This window comes from Camellia sinensis, chromosome 5 (genome assembly GCF_055761805.1).
Source record: "Camellia sinensis isolate YWXY chromosome 5, ASM5576180v1, whole genome shotgun sequence".
Taxonomy (NCBI): domain Eukaryota; kingdom Viridiplantae; phylum Streptophyta; class Magnoliopsida; order Ericales; family Theaceae; genus Camellia; species Camellia sinensis.
In genome coordinates, this window is record NC_138965.1 from 25,563,549 (window position 1) to 25,583,939 (window position 20,391).

At 41.0% G+C, this 20,391-nt stretch overlaps 1 long non-coding RNA gene across 1 annotated transcript; it reads left to right on the top strand.

Annotated features, from left to right (window-relative positions):
- Positions 1–3,419: 3,419 nt before the first annotated feature.
- On the top strand, positions 3,420–4,433 carry LOC145789996 (uncharacterized). Its single transcript, XR_014328548.1, has 2 exons — positions 3,420–3,523; positions 4,127–4,433. It is a non-coding gene; the product is annotated as an uncharacterized LOC145789996 (long non-coding RNA).
- The last annotated feature ends 15,958 nt before the right edge of the window (positions 4,434–20,391 follow it).

Consider the following 20,391-nt stretch of genomic DNA (forward strand, 5'->3'; position numbering starts at 1 on the left):
TCTAAATTCCTAACTTAATTGAAAAAATAGTAAGGATATGCATATAATGCTAGCTTTTTTAAAGATACAGAAAAAGTGACGCGTATTAATTTTATTCTAAGGCCAAGTTTAGCAACATCAAAATAATCCATCTTTTTATCTTTTTATCTTTTTTCCATCACATCACCTCTCTACTTTTCTGTACATCTTTTCGTAAAAAGACAAAAAGTGCACTTATTTAGGTCATTCCAAACAACCCCTAAGTATGAATCATATAAGAGTTTATTTTAAATCATACATAACTTCTGCGTTAGTTTTTCAAATTTCCTAATTTTATTTAAAAAAATCAATAAAGAAATGCACCTGTTACCAACTTCTTAAATACAATAATAACAAAGAATATGTTTACAACTACTAAAATATTATCATAAATTTACTCTCAATGACCTAAATTATTACAGGTCAATTGTTAATTTGTTTAACAATCAACTAAGATCTGAATTCCTATCCCATCAATATAGGTAAATTTAGAAATAATGTTTAGTTGTCTCTACCATTACTTTAAGAATAATAAATGTGGCATGAATCATTCTTGCTATAAACTCTAAATTGTTCCCACTAGATATATTGTCCAATAGTCATGACATTATCCCATTCATCACATAGTAGACAAATCAAATTGATCAAATATAAAATTTAAATTTATATAAAGACATGTCATATAATTTTATTAAAAATACTATTTCATTATATATAAATTTTTGAAATAAATTACATATAATATTAAATAGTCAAATATTTTAATCAATAAAGCTATATCTGTGTATTTAAAATAACTCATGTCTAAAAGTTTTATTTTAAATTTTATGACTAAAAAATTAAAAAAATTATTATTAAAAATACCACTTCTACATAATTTTTTTAACAAATAATGAAAATTATATAGGGTAATCAGTTCATAAATTTAATTTTGGATTTTGTTTGATGACAAGTTCAGGCGCCTAAATACTTTGTCCAAAATGACAAGATCAAATAAAAAGACCAAAATACCCTAGGTATATATATGTTCTATACCCCTAACCAAACCCAAACCTCCTCACCACTCTCTCTCTCTCTCTCTACCCTTTGCTTTCCACCTCTCTCTCTACTCTTTGTCCGCTCTCCGTTCTCCATCGCTTTCGATTGCCGCCGTCGACCTCCACTTGTCGCCACAACCAAGGCTTCTTCTCGAAGCCTCCAACGCCGTCGGCGGCTGAGTTCTAACCGACTTCGTTGAAGACTTCCTCGTTGACCACGGCTTCCAGATCTTTTTCACGACTCATCCCTCTGGCGTCATTGCCGCTTCGCTCGCCACCATTCTTTTGCCTTGGCCGAAGCAGTGCTAATCCTCAACTCGTCAATCGTCAAAGCTAAAAAATGTATCTATTTCATCTCGGCGATCCCCAGATCTATTTTATCATCTCGGCAATCCTCTCATCTTGACGATCCTCAGATATGTTTCATCACATACTTGAGATCTGTCTTTATATATATATATTGCGAAATCAGATCTGAGAAATATATATATATATATATATATATATGAATGTGGTTATATATAGGCATTGGATTCTGTCCAGTCCTTAATCGGACTGGACCGTGCTGTTGGGCCTGTGGAGGCCCACCACGGGTCCCGTTTTGATAATCTGAACCGTTCAATGTGTAAAACTCGTCGAGTACTATAAGCCTGTAAAAAATCACGTTAATCGGATATCGGTAGCTATGTGATCAAATCAGATTTTTGTCAGCCGTTAATTTATTCACCGTCTATTTTTTTTTTATACAAAACTGATTTGATCACATGACTACCGATATCCGATTAACGTGATTTTTTACAGGCTTATAGCACTCGACGATTTCTACACATTAAACGATTCAGATTATCAAAATGGGACCCGTGGTGGGCCTCCACGGGCCCAACAGCACGGTCCAGTCCGATTTCGGACTGGACAGAAGCCAACGCCTATATATATATATATATGAATATATTGTGAAATCAGATCTGATATATATATATGATTTTTTCTGAGAATATATATATATATTGTGATAACCCTGGTCTGTACTATGCTAATTAATCTTAATTGTGATTGTGATTATGTGTTTGATATGATTTTGAGTGCCATTTATATGAATATATGTGGTTTTAAATTTCTATCTGTTCACCGTAAGAAAATTTGTTTGATTTAACTGCTTTAGAATTTAATTGAAGGCCTTATTAGCCACAGAAGCCAAAATTGGCTACATCATTGTGATTATCATAATTTTTAGAGACTATGGTGAAATTTAATTGAAAGTTTATTCGGATCAAAATAATTAGATTCAGAACGATTAATTAAGCTCTATTATTTAATTCTAATCACTTTGCCTAAGAGAGCCTATAAATAGGCCTCTATACACACAATTCCACTCTTTGAATTCATTTTGCTGAGATTACACTCTAGAGGGAGAGTGTGTGGGTCGGTTAGAGAGAGAGAGATGAGGCTCAAGTTGAAGAATTAACCAAGAAGCTTGAAGATCTTGAAGATCAACTCAAGAATTAACCATAAATTGGGTGATTAGAGCTTCTAGGTAAGTACTTGAGTATGAATGCATGAGTATAAGTTTGTAAATTTGTGTATTCAAGCTAGTTGGGTGATCAACAACATCAATTGAAATGAAATTGAAGAATTTAAAGCTTATATGTGCATGCATGTAAGAATTTGCCATGAAGTTGTATAATTGAGCATGAAAAATATGATCCATGTAGAATTGTGGTTAAAATTTATGCTTTTGATCATCATTTGTATCATCTAAGTTGAAAATGGAGTTGTAGTTCACATGCAAGTGCAATTCATAGAAGCATGAGTGTTGGATGCATGAAATTGAAGTATTGATGATGGGTTTGATATGAATCGTGTGTGTATGTAAGTAATTCATGGAAATTAAGCTTCATAATGTTGTAATCTAGCATTTGTATCATGTTAGAAGGTTTGCATGTGAAGTATAAGTCATGGTATGCAAGTTATTTAAGTTTGAATGCAAGTTTGAGCCTCAAGAACAGTTCTGGAAAACCCAGAATTTGGCATGTCCGCTTGAGCGGGGAAAGCGTCGCTCGAGCGTGAAATACGAGCTCTCAGAACTTTTTGCAGACATGGATGTCCGCTCAAGCGGGGAGCTATGTAGAGTAACTCTCAGCTCGAGCGTCCAAATTCATGCTCGAGCATAAAAATGAGGCAACCAGTACTTTTGCAGACCTAATGGGTCTGCTCGAGCGGGAAAGACCACGCTCGAGCGGGGACCCCTGTTTCAGAAATTTTGTAAAAGTGTTCTGTGTTTCTTCTTCCGTTCTCTTTCACTTCTAAGTACTCTTAGGCATGCATTGAGCATTATGAATGAATTAAAAGGATAAGAATGAAGCCTAAGAGAGATGTATGAATTAAGAACGGATTGAATTGTTTGTGACTCATTGTGTTCATGCAATGTGTAGGGTCGAGTTCCAGGGTAAATCCACCGGCAGAACACTGTGAGTAATATCTTAATAAAGATATTTTGAAGTATGTTATTTGTCTAATTACTTATTTCCCTATAAGTCTTACATAAGTTTGTTAATTTGAATTGTAGACAATGTTTGTTATGCCATATGATTGGGCCTAAGGCCGTCTACTATGAATGAAAGAATGAATGGGCCAACGGCCATCAAATATGAATGAATGGGTCAGAGGCCGTCAGATCTGAATGAATGGGCCAAAGGCCGTCGGATATGAATGAATGGGCCAGAGGCCGTCGGATGTGAATGAATGAACCAGAGGCCGTTGAATATGAATGAATGGGCCAAAGGCCATTGGATATGAATGAATGGGCTAGAGGCCGTTGGACATAAATGATTGGGCCAAAGGCCATTTGATATACATGAATGATTTAGGCTTGAAGCCGTTCATCAAAGGACAAAGTGGGCTAGAGGCCGTTGATATGTTTGGGCTTGAATTGCCTAATGTACTGAATAATACACGAAGTAGAATACTAAATGGGCCCAAGGCCGTTTGATATATGTGAATCTCATTCATGTACTTTCTTTATTTGATATTATTCGCTGGGTTTTCGCTCAAGCTTATTCATATGTACGTAGGTGAGCCAAGGGATCTCCAAACCTAGCCTCGGTGAAATATGTGAGAAACAGTCAAGGTTTTGAAGAGTCAGCCCAACGTCTCACGCACGAGACTTGTCTTCGCCTCCCCTAGTCCTTTTGTTATAGTTTTTTTACGTTGGTGAAAACATTGAACTACTTTTGTATATAAACTTTGGGTTTGACTGACTTAGACTTGAACGATCCTGTGTGTACAGTTTGTATGTCAACTTCCCTTTTGATGTGAGTTATTAACGAATACTTATGTGAAATGTTATGATGTGCATATAAGCACAGCTCTATGGACAAAGTTTTAAATTTGCTTTCGTTTGGCCCCTTTACTCTGATGAGTTATATCTTAAAAGGTTTGAGGCCGTAGGTAATCCCTTGATTACTGGCCGGTTATGTCCTTAACCCATAGGGGCGGGTTCGGATCATGACATATATATATATATATATGAATATGTTTATATATATATGAAAATGGTAACTAGCAAGAATTTTACTGTGCTTTTTATTTTCTTTTAGGACTGGATAAGCAATGTTTATGCACTCTCTAAGAACACTTATGCTAATTGAGATATTCTTTATATAGTTCTCAAATTATTTTACCTCCGTATATTCCTTACATGAATATTAGATGTTTATATTCAACTAGAAAAAAACCTTAAATGAAGTGAAAATTGAATACAAGGGATGTTAGGAATTGACGCTTCCTAACCAAGATCAGTAAGACACGAAATAACAAATAAGAAAGAAATTAACGAATCAAACAAATCACACACACAAGAACACAAGGATTTACGTGGTTCACCCCAGAATAAGGTTACGTCCACGGCTGCTGCGGTTTTCACTATGATCAGAAAAATACAAGTCTCTCTTTTTAACTTAAAAGAGGCACCCCCATCATCTATTTATAAGTATAGAATTAGGGTTACACGAAAGCATATGGGAATTACGAAAGTACCCAAAACCTAGTGTTTAAGTGAACAGTACTTATCAGGGTCCACCGCCCCAACAATCTCCCACTTGGAACCTGATAACACAAGCTCTCTATCATCTTCATCACATAGAGGAACACTGCAACAACTTGATGTTCCTTTATCAATCTTGAAGGCCAATTGAAGTTGCACATAACTTCAGTTTGTCAATGGTGACTATCATGGTCAACATATCTGCTGGATTCTTACTGCCTTGGATCTTCTCAAGAGACAAGACTCCATCATCTACAAGTGAACGAATGAAATGGTATCGCAGCTGAATGTGTTTCGTCCTAGAATGAAAAGTCGGATTCTTTGCAAGATGAATAGCATTTTGACTGTCACTATGCAAAATACTCATCTCTTGCGTCTTACCCAACTCCGCTAGGAAATTCTGTAACCAAGTCATCTTCTTTCTATCTTCAGTAATAGCAACGTACTCAACCTCTATTGTAGAAAGGGCCACAATGTTCTGTAACTGTGAAATCTAACTCACTGCTGTACCACCCAATGTGTAAACATAACCAGTAGTACTCTTTCTGTTATCTATATCACCAGCCAAGTCTGCATCAACATAACCATATAACCCGATGCCGATTCGTCTGAAACAAAGTGCTATGTCTATAGTACCACTCAAGTATCTAAGGATCCACTTTACTGCCTCCCAATGCTATTTGCCTGGAGTACTCATGTACCTACCAACCACTCCCACTGCATGTGCAATGTCTGGTCTAGTACAAACCATAGCATACATTATGTTATCGATAGCTAAAACAAATGGAACATGTTCCATATAAGCATGTGTAGACACCCCATTTTTGACCGACCTCAAGACTTGGACGTCATTGTCTGTGCACTCAATGATTGTGCTTGTTTGTGCTCGTTTTGAGCGCCCGAAGTTCTCGGCGGAATGCCTTGTCTTTAAGCCTCTAAACCTATTTGTTTTGTGTTTGTTTTTGGGCCAAAACCTTGTTGCCTCTTGCTTGGAAGGGGAGGGAATTTGTCAACCAGTCCTAGGTCTTGTCGGCCACTAGTTGTGCTTGTCGGCCACTTGTGGTGGTCGGTCAGCTACTAATAATGTCTGACGGCCACTTAAAGTGGTTGACGGCCATTTGTCTCTTTTTTTAGATATTTGTTTGCCAGCTGTGCCAGCTATTGTTCACTGAAGTGCATCTCCATACACGTGTATAGTAGGATGATTTCAAGCCTAAACCTTGATTTTCTATATATAGGGGGTGCTCTTCCCCATTTTGAGGGGTTAGAAAATTTTGATCAAATTTCTCTCTCTCTCTCTAGAATTCTCTCTCTCTCTTCTTGTTTTGTGCCTTAAAGTCTTATTTCTGTACACCTTTACACATCAAGCCTTAACCAAACACTCTCACCTTTGAGTTGAGGTTCTTTGGGGTCAAGTTTGAGCTCTTGAAGGAGGTTTGAGTTGGAATTTGAGGCTGTTTTGTGCTTGAGCTTCAAGAGGTAGTTCACTTGCTTAGTGTACTTGTTTTGACTACTCATTTTGCCATCCTTTTGAACTATTTTTGAGCTGATTTTCAACTACAAAAAACTCTATTTTTTAAGGCTTAACACGATGGTCTGAGGCTATTTTGTGCTAAGGGGTGATCCACCTTTTTTGTTGCTTAATTGTGTAAGCTTTTGCACCATTTTTAGCATATTCAAATCAAACTTTTTAGGCCTTTAAACCACTGAAATTCATAGTTATTTCAGTGGCAAAAAGCTTATTTTGAAGTCCAAAATTGAAAGGGGTAGCCTTCCCTCTTTATGTCTTGTTTGCATGCCTAGATAGCTTAACATGTGAGCATGTTTTTCTAGCATTTTGTACCTTAATCTCAGCATGTTTTTGCTACTGTTTTGACTAGTTTCAGCACTATTTTGGGCTGGTTTGGTCCTTTGAGGCTTGTATTGTGTGGTTGTAGTGTAAAAAGGCTTCACTAACTTAATGTTTTAGGCTTTTTAACATGAATTGCATGAGTTGCTTGCATATTTTAATGTCATTTTGTACTCTATTTTAGCACTGAAATCTCTAGAATCTCCCTCTATTCTTCACTTTTTCATTTATTTTGAAAGTGGCTTTGAACCCCTTTGTTGGCTTGAGTATGAAATGGAGACATTCATGCTTAATGGTTTAATTCCTTCGAGAGTTCATTATCAACGACATGAGGTCTCTTTCATGCTCAAAACACTTGTGGTCGAAGTCTACTTTCAATTAGAGGACACTCACCTTTTGGACTAATCAATTAAAGAATGGATTGGTAAGCTAAAATGAGTAAATAAAAATGAATAAGTAAAAGAGGTAAGATAAGCATCTTATGTGTTGCATTGCATGTGTTCGGATCGGATGTTAATTCGAACATGAGAAAAATGGGACGTTTCATACTCAAAGTGATGAAACGTGCCACTTTTCTTGGTCACCATCACCCTTGATCATGCATGATAGGATTGTGGTTTTGTCGAGTCTTGTTTTGCATTCATTAACTTGTGCAAGCTTAGCTCCTTAGCCATCATGCTTTGAAAATGCTTGGTTGATGGTTTGAGGGCCGAGAATTACACTCCTTTGAACTTGTGTAATGATAAGGAGAGTAGCAATGCACACAAACCTTGAGAATACACTACTTTGCCTCTGTTTGCTCTCTGTTGCAGCAAAAAGGAAGTTCAGGGCAGGGGTGGCCGACGGCCACCAACAGTAGCAGACCGGCCACCAATGAAAAATTGCACAAGTGTGTTCTTGAGTTGGAGCAGAGGCATTCTGGGAGTTAGCACAATTTTCAGTGATCAAACGAGTGCAAACAGAGGCATCCGATGGCAAGGCGGTGGCATTTTCGAGTGCAGCAACCGAGCATGCATGCGTCTCTCGCCCTCGAGGCCATTTAATTGCTTTAGTTAGCTTAGAATAGCTAGTTAATTCAAGTGCTATAACTATTTAGTTAATTAATTCATTTTGTAATTAATTAGCTTAATTCGGCTTGTAATATTTAGCTAGCTTAGAATAGTTAGTTAATTTGTTTCAATTGTTGTAAAAATTGGGTAGAATAGTTAATTAGTTTTGGTTTGTAATAGCTTAGCTTAATTAGCATAGCTAGTTAGCTTATTTATTCGGACCCTTCTTCGTGAGGGCATAATGTTGTAATAAGTGTGCATGCGTGTGTGCATGTCTTCTAACTCCACGTCTTTCTCCCTTTTACTTAATCGCTTTTGATGGTTAGATTAGGGACATGTTTTGATTAGCATATCGCATGCTTGCATCCATTCATTTGTCTTGCATGCACCGAGGCTCGGCGCATCATTCAAACTGCATCGTAATTTCAATACTTCTTTGAATACATGTTTCAAAGCATGCTATCAAAGTGTTACAAATAACATGTTAAATAGCCAAGCCTATTAGTTGCATTATTGCATGTGTTGCATTAGGCATTTTGTATAGTTAGGATCATGCATATTTCTAACTACTTTCTGTTTTGGTTTGGAGTACTCAGTAAGTTTTTATGCTTTAGCATACTTGCATGAGTGTGATTGCCGTATTACCATGTTTCGCATGCTTACAATGAGGCTATGCGCTTATTTGCTAAACTGCATGAATGCCTGTGGATAAAGGCTTTATTGTTTGAATTGGAATAGTTCAACGAATGCGCGTTTTAAGTCCACTTTGCGAAGTGACAAATGATGTTTTAAGCCCACTTGAGGGTGGCAAATTCAAACCATTTTCGCAAAAACAAACATGACTTGAAATGTTTCAATTCTTGCAATCTTAGTCTATACTTGCTTGTATGCGTCACATAGTAAAGTTAGCTAAAAATTAGAACAAGAACACATAATGTTTATAAAAGAACATATCATGATTAGTAGAAGCCGATCTTTGATTGGGCGAGCGGGGGTGCTCATTTCAGAACCTTTCCCTCTCGTACCTAAGTTCCCAAGCCAAGGCAACTTTGGTGATGACGGACACGTGGCCTTTGGCACGAGTTAGGGTTTCCTAAATTTTTTTAAAATAAAATATTTAGGTGGCGACTCTATATCTAGCAAAGTAGCCCAATTTTGGCTTTATTTGATTTAAAATCGATTTTTCAAAATGATTTGCCGAATTTGGACTCTTTGGTGATTATCAGTTTCACATTGCACTTGTGAGATTAGATTCAGAACCGCGGGAGTCCGAACTGTGAGGTCTTCTTTTCAAACCCTTTCCGAAAGGCGGGGGGCAGAAAAAGGCGAACCCACAGTTTCTGGCGACTCCGCTCGGGATCTAGAGAACTTGACTCGAACTCATGATATGTTGTTTTATCTATACTTATGTGTTTTTTTGCATTGCATTTGCATCGGTGAGCCTAAGTCACAGTGTTTGCCATCTGCTATTCCTGAACGATTTGCCGGATGCTCGCTTGGAAAAGCTTGCCATAAGGCTGACCAGTTGCGGGCTCTACCACGATGGGAACACAAGCCTTGGATCTGGACTACCACTGTACCGTTTGATCTTCCTTTCACTTCTCGGTGTTAGGTGTGAGAGGTATATTAGGTAGTCTTGCTGAGGTACCTTTTTTGACTAATTGACGTAGTTGCATATCGGAATCCATAGAGATTGTTCCAAAATAGGACAGGTTGCTCACCCGAATGCAGGATTGTATGAAATCGCCTGTTTGCGTAGTGAATCCCTAGTTCCTGACGAAATTAGGATAGGGTAACCCTACCCTATCATAGGGATGTTTTGGCTCTCACTTGCTTGATACGTGCTTTTAGAGTGAAACTTTGCAAGAATGTATGTATCAGTTGCAAGTCTGGGTATCAGTTTGAGGGTATCAGTTTTGAGGAAGAAAGTTGGGGCAGAAATCAATGTTTGAGTACGGTCATCTAGCTTAAGATTACGACTGTGTATTGTTTCTGTCTGAGCCGAGGTGCTGTGCGTTTTCTGATTTTTGTTTCTTTTGCTTTATTTATTTTTTTTTGCAAGGTAGTGTTTCACAATCACATCAGACGAGGCAGTTACCTCCCAAGCACTCTGGACTCGAGTGCGACGACTTTATTGATCTGGGGATCTTGTAAGAGGACAACCATTGTTTGCTTCGCTACCCTTGGTTACAAGACAGAGGAGAGTCAGGCATAACTCACCGGTTCGGCAGTTACCTTCCTTCAGCGAAGTCCAGTTTTCTGCTTCCACCTCGAAAAGAGAGTACACAGCAGTTTTGATAGATCAGTACCCCTTAGACAGCATAGAAGAAATGCTACGCCAACTTCAACAGACTATCGAGAGCATGCAGCTCGACGCTACCTGCCAAGCGGAAGTTACCGCTCGCCAAGTGAAAATTGCGACCCAACAAGCTGAGTTGATCACTAGGCTACAGCAACAACAGTCGCAGCAGGCAACAGCCTCTGCATCTCATCCACCTCCGCAAACATTCTAGTACCCAGAGCTACTGCTCCCACAACTAATGTCCAGGAAAATGCGGACATCCCTATGGATCCGATTCCACCCTAAACCTCTAAAGCACCAGTTTACCTAACATAGGCGCCCTTTGAGTTTGAGGTTAACCCTACTGCGCTGAAAGCAAGCAAGCTTGAGAAGATTTTTAAAAGAGCTCAGGGTGTTAATTCGATCCTAGATATAGAGGACAGCTATATTGATGCGGAGGTGACATTGCCAGATCGGTTTAAAATGCCGCATATAGACCGCGTTAATGGCTCGGGTGATCCCACGGTCCACTTGCGGTTATTTTCAGACAATATGCAGCCGATGGGCCTGTCTAGACTACAGAAGTTATCCCTCTTCAGTCAGACCCTGTCGGGTATTGCAGCCGTTTGGTATGCTAAGCTTAAAGACTCTGCAAAGAGGAGTTGGGAAGAGATGGCTGAGGCCTTTATTGCTCAATATTCCTATAACACACAAATCGAGATCACAACTCGTGATCTCGAAGCAACTCGTCAAGAGCCGAAGGAGAGCTTTTCCGATTTTGTCACTCGGTGGAGGGCCAAGGCCTCCATGATGACCACCCGGCTAGCTAAAATGGACCAGATAAGAATAATCGTGCGTAATCTCCAACCAAGACTGCTATAGAAAATGATAGTCATACCTCTGCCTACTTTTGCTGACCTCCATGAAATAGGGGTGCAGATAGAGGATGCAATGAAGCAAGGTCTGATAGACCACGAGAAAGAGCAGCCTAAGAGGGCTTTCACAAGCAGTTCCAATGCGACTACGAGTAGTAGTGCAGCTGCAAGGCCCTCTGATGTTGGTATGGTCACCACCACACCGAAAACTGCTAATCCCTTTGCCGGTACATCCGAAACCATCTCACAAGCTGCAAAACACTAACCCCGAGGCCAAAGGGTCTTTACCCCTCTATACATGTCCTTATCCGCAGCACTGAGAGTCCTGACCAAAAAAAGGCACCTGAAGCCGCTAAAGCCTCGTCCTTTACCCGACCCTCTTCCCCCAAAACATAACCCCGCCAAGTACTGCGCCTTCCACCAACAACATGGTCATGACACCGACCTATGCTTTAGATTGCGTCACAAGATTCATGATCTCATTGACAACAAAGTGATAGCGCCTCCTCAAAAGCCTAACGTCACTACAAACCCCTTTCCACCATATAACCAGGTCCCTCTACCTCAACAAGTAAACCTTATCCAAACACTGGCCGTTCTTTACGACCCCAGTATATACATCACCCCCTCCCACCTACCCAAGCCAGCGCTGTTCATTCTGGAAAGCATAAACTTGTGCATGATGAGCGCGTCCATATCCCAACCCAAACCTGTGGTGCGGATTGTGGAAGAGGAAGGTAGGGTAACCTTGGTGGAGAATAAGAATGTCAGTTCAAAACCTGAGGGATCTGTGCACTTAGCAGAAGAGGAATACAACCATTGCCGCTATATTGTGACGACCAATCAGGCCAAACCGGAGGTGCAGTTGCCAACAGGGCTAGAGGTTAATGTAGTCTGGGAGGACGGACCAAGCTAGGGACTAGATGACTTAGCTGATCTCGAGGAGGATATCAACAACCTGCAGTTCTTCGATGAACAAGATCTGGGGAGTGTACAGATTGACTAGTTTGATATGAACGGATCAGCAAAAAATTTGGGGTGGCTCAGTGATGAATCAGATGTGGATAAAGGGTCTCAACCAAAGTTGGAACAACTGAAAACAGGAACTGCTATAAGGGCCGAAACGACCAATTACAACGGAAAGTTGTCGGAGAGCACCGTACTAAGAATTTTGCTCAAAAATTAAGTAGTGTTAGTACAGCTGATACAGAGTAGGAGGCCGCGCTGAAGCGGTTTGAACAGGAAAGAGTTGAGAATTATCAGGAAGCTGGAACAGCCAAAGGCCCTGCGGGGAATAACTGCGATGTTGATGTGGGAATACTTACAGTAGAACCGGACAGTTGGTTATCGGTTGTTGGAAGAATATGGCGGGAAGATGATGACCTGCATCTTGCCCATACTGATGAAGATTGGTGACAGAATCTGCTAGACGATACTTAGTATTCTGAGGGAGTGGATCACATGACTAGGAGTGGGCGGTACTTCAAGCCCCCATACCTGGACCAACCAGAAGCATCTGGAAAGGATAAAGAAGCTGAGAAACAGAAGAATAAACTGTTGGAAGAAGAAGCTGTACTGAAGCAGCTGAAGAAGATTCAAGCGGACATATCTATCTGGGGGTTGCTCATGGCTTCGCTCGTGCGCCGGCAAGCTCTATTGTCTGCAATGGATAAGGCCAAGCTATCTATTGACACAACTCCAGTACAGTTAGTGGGATTGGTCTTCCCGGGAGGCGGTTCGTCGACTTTGACTTTCACAAATAAGGAATTACCACCTGAGGGCTCTGAGCATAACAAACCACTATACATCTCAGTTGAATGCAGAGAGAAGTGGGTGCCCGTTGTATTGGTTGATATTGGGTCTGCAATTAATGTTTGTTCGTAATGCGCGGCCTATGTTATTGGCTTAAAGCCAGTAGATTTTGTACCAACGGCCCAGGTAATCCGGGCTTATGACAACATGAGTAGGGAAGTGATGGGGACAGTTCAGATCAGAACGCAGGTTGGTCCGACATAACAGGAAATTGAGTTTCACGTCTTGGATGTTCCGGCCACTTTTAACTTACTCCTTGGACAGCCGTAGCAGCACCAAGTGAAAGCTGTCTCTTCCACTCTTCATCAGATGCTTAAATACCCCTATGGGAAAGAGGTAGCCATTGTTTTTGGGAATTCTTCTATACATCCTCCATCGGAAGTCACTACACCAATACTGGAGATTGTACACAGCGACAATGATGTTTTTTCTGTCTGGATTTATCTTGGCTGAGGCCCGGGTGGTGCAAGATATCCTAGCTATTGATGAGGGGTTGTACGTTAGTGCTTAATCAGTCTATCTCATGAACAAGCTACAACATCTGCCTGGGATGGAATTAAGAAGGAGTGGTCAGAAGGGCCTTGTTGCACTGGCCGAAGTGCCACATAACCCTCATACCTTTGGTTTAGGTTACATGCCTACCAAAGAGGACTGGGTGAGAAAATGGAAAGAAATGGCAGGAAGAGCTAAAGCTAAGCAAAGTGGAAAGCCATACGAGCTTGTACATAGACCAATTCAGGGAACCCTGAATGGCCGCTTTGTTTGGGAGGGGGAAGATTTCCCATTTTATGGCTTCCCTGAGCCATGGTTGAACTCTGAGAAGTGGCGCTTGCCAAGCTTTGAGATTTTCTTTGACCTACAACTGCAAAAGGATGATGCCATAGAGGAACAGACTGACTTACCGGCTGAGGCTGAACAGAGTACAGAGGGTGAGTCCGATGGCAGTGAACTTGAGCTAGGAGTAGTGTTGGCCTGCCTTCTTTCGGATCCTTAGATCAAACCGGAGAGCTTGGGAGATGACTTCACCGTTTCCATGATCGGAGATCAATCAGGTGTGGACCCTTCCGGTGGTATTCTGGATGCATCTATCGCACCCTCTCTCGTTTGGCAACTAGAGAAGGGCTTTTTATCCAGCAGTTCTGAATCAGGTAGTGAACCTGAGTCTAATTCCACAGAGTCTATGGAGTCGGAATCAGATTCTAGTTCTTCTGAGTCTGAGTCAGGTATTCCTGAGGTTGATAACCCGAATATCGTTGTTTTGTCCAGGTCGTCTTTTTCCTTTTCTTTTGAGTTGGTTGTAATCGAGGAATTGGATGAGGTGGAAGCTTTGAATGAGAATGATACCACTGCTGTTTCTGAGTACTTCTCTGTGCCACTTGTGTATTGCATTGATCATAATTTTCAAAATTTTGATAAAAATAACGAGGAAGGGATTCCTCTGGTTTTGAAACATTTGATTGATCGAGAAGAGGAAAGGTTTGTAAAACCCCTTATTGATAAAATAGCTGTAATTAATGTGGGTACTGATAAGGATCCACGTCTGGTCCAGATTGGGTCCACGTTGTCTTCGGAGGAACGCAAACGTTTAGTCGCTTTATTAAAAGATTTCAAAGTTGTTTTCGCGTGATCCTACAAAGACATGCCTAGAATCGATCTTGAGATTGTACAGCACTGGATCCCTCTCGACCCCGAGGCCCGACCCATCAAGCAGAAGCTTCGGAGAATATGCTCGGATTAGGGTTTGAAAATCAAGGAAGCGGTCACCAAGTAGATAGACGCAGGGTTTTTGCTAGTATCTGAGTATCCTACTTGGTTGGCCAACATTGTTCCGGTGCCAAAGAAAGATGGTAGAATTCGGGTGTGTGTGGATTTCAGAGATCTGAACAAAGCTAGTCCGAAGGACGACTTTTCTCTACTGCACATCGACGAATTGGTGGACTTCACCGCAGTCCATGCATTGCTATCCTTTATGGATGGGTTTTCCGAGTATAACCAGATCTTAATGGCAATCGAGGATAGGGAGAAGACTATGTTCACCACGTCATGGGGAACCTACTGCTACATGGTGATGTCGTTCGGTTTAAAAAATGCTGGGGCTACTTATCAACGGGCTGCAACCACTATCTTGCATGATATGATCCACAAAGAGGTTGAGGTGTATGTGGACGACATGATTGTCAAGTCCAAGGAAAGAGAGGGCCACTGCATTGCCTTGAAGAAATTTTTTCAACGGATCAAAGAATATCGGTTGATGTTGAACCCACAGAAATGCACTTTTGGTGTTACAGTAGGGAAAATGTTGGGGTTCTTGATTACACAGAGGGGCATTGAGGTTGATCCTTCCAAAATCAAGGCCATCCTACCAATGTCACCACCAAGGACTAAAAAGGAGGTTCAAGGCTTTCTGGATAAAGTGCAATTCATAAGACGATTTATTGCAAAATTAACCTTGACTTGCAAATCACTATTTGGTCTCCTGAAGAAATGAAAGAAATTCCAATGGGATGACTGATGCCAGGTTACTTTTGAGCAGATCAAGCAGTACCTTCAGAACCCTCCTGTGGTGTCGCCGTCAGAGCCGAAAAAACCGTTGATTTTGTATCTATCAGTAACCGACACGACAATGGGCTGCATGCTTGCATAAGAATCTAAGGATAAAGTGGAGAAAGCCATCTATTACCTGAGCAAAAAGATGCTGGAATATGAGACTTGTTACACTCCGCTGGAGAAGGCTTGCTTAGCTTTGGTATGGGCTACTAAGAAGTTGAGGCACTACCTGTTAGCTCACTCTGTAATTCTGGTTTCGAGATTAGATCTCATCCAATATCTCTTCGAGAAACCAGCACTTACAGGTAGGCTAGCTCGTTGGTTGTTTCTTCTCTCTAAATTTGATTTAAAGTATGTCACACGCAAGTCAGTTAAGGGGAGAGCAGTAGCGGAGTTCTTAGCCGGTCACCCAGTGGAAGAGGACGAAGCAATAGAGTATTTGTTCCCAGAAGAGGCTATTCTGCAGGTCGAGGAAGAGATTTGGACCATATTCTTTGACGGAGCGTCTAATCAGTATGGGTATAGGATAGGGGTGTTGCTGATAGCACCCGACAATTCTCACATATCCTTAGCTTTCAAACTCCGGTTCAAAGTATCTAACAACGAAGCAGAATACGAAGCATGTATCGCTGGACTGGAAGCCGCTCTGGAACTAGGAGCAAAACGGTTAGATGTCATTGTGGACTCGAACCTGGTTGTGTCTCAAGTGAAAAGAGACTGGAAGGTTAAGGAAGAAATGATGAAAATCTACCACCAAACCCTGGACGTTCTGATTCCTAGGTTTGATAAGCTAACCTTCACGCATCTGTTAAAAAAGAACAACAGGTTCGCAGACGCATTATCAACTCTATCTTCCATGATAGACATCCCTTTGGGAGTCCGGATGCGTTCGATCATTATTGAACAGAGGTATGTGCCAACCTAGGAGTTGATCGCCGCAATAGATGAATTACAAGATCAGAACCCCTGGTATTATGACATCTGGAACTTCTTGAAAAATGAAGCTTATCCATTAGGGGCAAATGCCAAAGATAAAAGGGCAATACAGCGAATGGCTGTTTAGTTTATCATCTGTGGTGGTAAATTGTACAAATGAGGCCATCTGGGAATGCGCAAGCTGTGTGTTGATTTAGAAGAGTCAAGACACCTAATTGAGGTCATCCATGGGGGAGAGTGTGGAGCATACATGAGTGGAGTAATGCTAACCCGGAAGATTCTCAAGCAAGGTTATTGCTGGTCAACCATGGAGGAGGATTTTATTGGTTTTGTTCGGCAATGCCATAAATGTCAGATTCATACAAATCGCATGAATATCCCGCCGTTGAAGCTATATAACATGACTTTACCATGGACGTTCTCAGCCTGAGAAATTGATGTTATTGGGGCAATTACGCCAAAAGAATCGAATGGGCATGAGTATATCCTAGTGGCAATAGACTATTTTACAAAGTGGGTCGAGACCCAATCCTATGCAGTGCTGAAAGCATCGCATGTAGCCAAGTTCATCATGAATAACATCATTTGTCGTTATGGGGTCCCGAATGAGATCATTTCAGAAAATGGTTCCCACTTTAAGAAAGAAGTGATCGACTTGTTGGAGAAGTCCAACGTGATTTTTCATAAGTCATCCACATATCTACCGCAAACCAACGGAGCTGTTGAGGCCGCCAACAAGAACATCAAGCACATTTTACAAAAGATGGTGAAGACTTACAGGGACTGGCCAGACCAATTGCCATTTGCTCTTTAGGGCTACAGGACATCAATTCGGACATCTACTAGGGTAACTCCGTATTCTCTGGTTTATGGGATGAAAGTTGTTCTGCCAATTTGAAGTAGAGGTTCCGTCGTTGCGAGTTATGGCTGAGTGCCAGATAGCAGAAGCGGATTGGCAGCAGAGCAGGTTCGAGGAACTTATGCTGTTCGACGAGAGGAGGCTGAAAGCACTATACCATGTCCAAGGTTATCAACGCAGAATTGCCAAAGCTTTCAACAAGAAAATTAAGTCCAGGAATCTGAAAGAGGGGATTTGGTCCTCAAAGGCAATCAAGCTCCCATCCATAACCCTAGGGGCAAGTTCAGACCCAATTGGACTGGTTCTTACATCATCAAGTCAATTTGGTCAGGTGGAGCTGTCATTCTTATGTACCTAGATGGCCTAGAGTTCTCCCAACCAATCAACATGGACAACTTAAAGAAATATTACCCCTGAGAGGATCGCTAGGCCGAAAATCCAAAAGCGCGACCTAAGCAAAAGTTAGAGTACAAAAAAATTAGAAAAAAGAAAAACTGAGCTTACAAGGTTGAAAACCCAGAAAGGGCGGCCTTGGCAAAAGTTAGAGCGTAAAATGAGAGTGATAATACCCATGTGAACCTAAACCGAACTACGTAAGGCTTGATTCCCATCTTCGGGATACGTAGGCAACTTCATTTTGAAGTCCAACCGTAAACACTTCAAACTCGGCTGTCCTGTCCATGAGATTATTTGGGTCATCTTTGTCTTTTCTATATCCAAGAGTTCGGTTGTGATCTTCACTATGAGAGCCGGTTACAATACAGTGCAGTGCTATTCAGACAAGGGGCAACCTTCTTTTTGCTAGATTTGGGGTTGTACATCATGAGAATAGATTTCATGTGTGTCTAGTTGTGATCCTTATCGAAAATGATTTTGAAAAGTTTTAATAAAAGTTGATTTTTGTTCAAATTAATCTTTTTACAACTTAGACCATTTTTGGACCAAAAGGAAAATTTTCAGTACCCACAACTTCAATTTCATTGATTTCAATACAAAGTTCTCCAACTCTCGATGCAAATCAAAGTTGCTTTTTATTACATTCAAAAGAAAAACTTGAAAGTACAAATCAAAGCAATAAACTTGGGGCACAGATGAGTCAGGTGTTCTTGCGTCCCCTCCCAAAGCTTGTGGAAACTTTAGATGCTAAAGTGGGTCCGGTTTGCGCCTCATCTTCAAGCCAAGCTATGCATTCGCTAGAAAGGACGCAACTGAAATCGGAAGCAAGAACCGAAAGTTCTCTTGTCGTCCATGCAGTGGGATATCGAGTTAGTTATAAGCCTCAGATTGAAAATAGAGCTGGGTGTTCTACCCCCTCTTCTGGGCAAGTCTGGTTGTGTCCAAACTGAAGCTTGAACTGGAATGAAAAATAGAAGACACAGTGTGTCAAGCCAATCAACTGAATGCTAGGTTGTCAAGACATATTGTAGCTCATCTCAGGCAGATTAAACCAAGGGCAAAGCCAAGCAATGTTAGCAGCGGACCTGTTACACATCCAATGGCCCCATCCTTCGTTCGGGAAATCGACTAGCCGTTAGCGAAAGAAATAACATCGTGCTGAATATGTAGGGCAAGAATCCACTACCTTCAACCTGTCCATAAGCCATATCTAAGGAGGCATGAAAAATAAGAGAGATTAAAGAATAGAGAGATGTACGTGGAAAGAAAATTGAGAATGGGTTTTGAGAGAAAAACAGAGCCTGAGGACCGAGTGATGTGAGAAATACATGTAAGAATGGTGGGAAACATTACTTGCAAAAGTAGTGGACTCCCTGCCAATTTGGTTGTCTCTCACCGATGGAAAGCATCCAAGCCTATCAAAGTCTCGGCTAATGTCAAGCCAATGCAGCTTTTGCCCTCTTTCAAGCCTTAGGCCACTTCAGTTAGTCGAACGCTAGACCCTCCGAAATCAGGGGCAAGCAAAAAATGAGCCAACATACACAAGCAAAGGGCATGTTGCCGTAAACCTTGCTAGAGACGGTCGCCACAGTTGCCGGCATCGAAAAATCGATGACTCAAACTGGGAATGTCTAGTTCTCTGTTGTGAACCAAAGATCGGGCATTGTGTAAAGTGAGCCCACACATCCTTCCTAAAGTTTGGATGTGGCTAAAATGGGACTGGGACAGGATTTCCTCGTCACGCCGGGATTCTATCAGAACTTGGAATTCTTCAATTGTGGGGCATATCTCTTGCCCTCCAAAGCTGAACACATGTGTAACCAAGTTCCAATATCTTGTTGTGGCATGGAGAAATGAAAAACACAGTGGTGTACGACTTAGCGGGAATAGTGCATTTATCCGAAGCCCCAGAAATTCTAAGCCATCTAGAGTTGCAATCCAAGTCGACAGTTTTTTGGTGAAGAACAGCTCTATTGTGGCAAAAACAGAGTTAGAATGAAGAAACTGCGAAGTCCCAACTTTTGTAGAAGATAAGGTGCTGAATGGAAGACAGGTGGTAGCAATCTGGAGGCTCCTTGCACTGGTGGCCAACCGGCCACATTTTGTCGCCGACCGGCCACTTTTGGTGGCCGACAGCCATCACTAGTGGCCGACAGCCCCTGTTTGTGCCTAGCAGAATTCCTTTGGTCTTCCTGTGTGTTGAGAGTGTTGGGAGCTTATGTTTTGTTTTGCGCTTGATGCGTTCTGTTGTTTTGTTTTAATAGTTTTGTTCAGTTGCTCGCAAATTGCTTCAATTTGTTTATCGAGTTGTTTCACTTTGCTTTTCGAGTTGTTGTGTTGCTTATCGAGTTGTAGTTGTTTTGTTTATCGACTTGTTGCATTGTTCGTCAAGTTGTTTTACTTTGCTTGTTATGTGTTGGTCGGTTCATTACCTGATTAAGCAAATGCCAATACATTACACAAAGTTCAAATCCCATTGCTCTTGTTTTTTATGTTGTGTGGTGCTATACGATGCTCAGAATGTAAAATACAACACTTTTTCGCCAAAAGCCATTTTTCATTCCGATCATGGTTTCTTTTTTACAAAAAGTACAAGTTTTTAAGTAAATAAAACTGTCTAAAGTTGTACAATGTGCTAACAACACTAAAAAAGGAACTAAGCAAAAACACATGAATCAACGCCAGCTAGC